The following is a 2,500-nucleotide window of genomic DNA, read 5'->3' on the forward strand; positions in this document are numbered from 1 at the left end:
GCAAGTGCGCAAGGCTCGTGCCCAAAGCTAGTGCGCAAGGCTTGTGTGCAAGGCTACTGCGATGGGCCAGTGCCCAAGGCTTGTGAGCAAGGCTTGTATGCATGGCTTGTGTGCAAGGCTAGCGTCCAAGGCTTGTGCGCATGGCTTGTGCGCAAGGCTTGTGTCCAAGGCTTTTGTGCAAGGCTCGTGCGCAAGGCTAGTGTGCAAGGCTTGTGCGCATTGGCAGGTAGCCCACCAGCATGCACGATCCAAATGCCACTCACGCGACAACACGGTGCCAAGCCGGGCATGGTGTGCACTCAAAACCAATCAACGGACAGAGGTCATGCGTCATGGGGGGGATCTAGCAAGGCCATGGGGAAGGTCATGGAGGACCTTGGAAGCAAGCGCAAGACGAGAGCGAATCGAACAAGGGGCCAGGACGGGGCCTTGTGCCCATGGTCTTCGCAAGACAGCGTCCAAGGCACCCGAAAGCCCAAGGGAACCCAAACCCGGCCGACACTTGCAATCGCACATGCTCTCTGCAACACACCATCAATGCCGCCCAACGGGGCCAGCACGAGCAGTCCTCCGCGGTCCCCTGGCCCTGCGCACGTTTGTCTTCGAAACCGAGCATCAATGCCACAGAAAGTGCCGGGGCGCCAGCTGGAGCCATCATCCGCGTTGTCATGGCTCGCTTGGCCTTGGCTTGCCAGGCCCCGACACGAGCAATCGCGCATTTTCTTTGCAACCGACCATCAATGCCGCCCAACGGGGCCAGCACGAGCAGTCATCCGCGGTCCCCTGGCCCTGCGCACGTTTGTCTTTGAAACCGAGCATCAATGCCACAGAAAGTGCCGGGGCGCCAGCTGGAGCCATCATCCGACGTGCCATGGCTCTGGTCCCATGGTCTTCGCAACCGAGCATTCGTGACACCCGCGGGGCCAGGACACCAACCCTTCCGACACGAGCATTCGCGCATGTTCTTTGGCCACACAACGGCGCCAGCACGAGCAAAATCATCCGCGGTGTGGTGGCCTTGCACGGCCTTTTGTCTTTGGAACCAACCATCAGTGCCACGGGAAGTGCCGGAGTCCCGGCATCCGCGGTGCCAAGTCATTGCGCCCTTGGTCTCTGCAGCGGGGCATGCCGGGCACTCCCAACCATTGCAAGCAAGCAAGCAAGCAAGAAAGAAAGTAAGTAAGTAAGTAAGTATTACATATAGGGGCGGGACATGCGGGGAGATCTGCGAAACGTGCATTACGGGGCACACGCGTACCTACCGGGGCATACCGACCCCTATTGGGGCACACGTGTGCATATCGGGGCATACCGGGCCTATCGGGGCACACGCGTACATACCGGGGCATACCGAGCCCTACTGGGGCACACGTGCGCATATCGGGGCGTACCAAGCCTATCGGGGCATACGCATGTATCCCAAGGCATACCGAGTCTATCCGGGCATACGCGTTCATACCGGGGCGTAACGGGCCTATCGGGGCATACTTGGGCATATCCGGGCAAAAAATGCCCAAAACTTGCGCAACCTTGGCAACCGTGGTCCATTCCTCTCTATATGCCTAGCCTTGCCAACCGTGGTCCATTCCTCACTATATGCCATGGCCTTGTGCCCATGGTCTTCCCAAGACAGCGTCCAAGGCCCCCGGAAGGCCAAGGGAGCCCAACCCAGCAATGCCCTGCTATGGCAAGCCAAGGCCAAGCATTCCGGTGCCTATCCGGGCAAAAATGCAATTCCTCTCTATATGCCTAGCCTTGGCAACCGTGGTCCATTCCCCACCATATGCCATGGCCTTGTGCCCATGGTCTTCCCAAGACAGTGTCCAAGGCGCCCGGAAGGCCAAGGGAGCCCAACCCAGCAATGCCCTGCTTTGGCAAGCCAAGGCCAAGCATTCCGGTGCCTAACCTTGGCAACCGTGGTCCTTTCCTCACCATATGCCATGGCCTTGTGCCCATGGTCTTCGCAAGACATCGTCCAAGGCGCCCAAAAGGCCAAGGGAGCCCAACCCAGCAATGCCTTGCTAGGACAAGCCAAGGCCAAGCATTCCGGTGCCTATCCGGGCAAAAACGCCCAAAGCATGCCCATTCCTTAGCCTATCCAGGCAAAAACGCCCAAAATCTGCACATTCTAGTGCCTATCCGGGCAAAAACGCCCACCAGCATGCCACCCTCCTATAGGGTTTGCGCAACCAACCAGCCTAACCACCAGTGGCAACCAAAGGTGCTGTTAGCGACGACTTCTGAAGACGCAACGAGACGCGACGTGTTTGCGCCCAGACGCGACGAGACGATGCGGGATCTGCGCCCAAGAATGCCTAGACCCGTCGACTTGATGCGGGATCAGCTCGCCCAAGCATGCCTAGTGTGCAAGGCCTGTGTGCAAGGCTAGTGTCCAAGGCTAGTGTGCAAGGCTCATGTGGAACGCTAGTGCGCAAGGCTAGTGCCCAAGGCTTGTGTGCCAGGCCCGTGTGCAAGGCTAGTGTCCAGGGCTTGTGTGCAT

This window comes from Tasmannia lanceolata, unplaced genomic scaffold (assembly GCF_043159265.1).
Source record: "Tasmannia lanceolata isolate RefF3 unplaced genomic scaffold, GAP_Taslan_0.1 ptg000064l, whole genome shotgun sequence".
Lineage (NCBI taxonomy): Eukaryota > Viridiplantae > Streptophyta > Magnoliopsida > Canellales > Winteraceae > Tasmannia > Tasmannia lanceolata.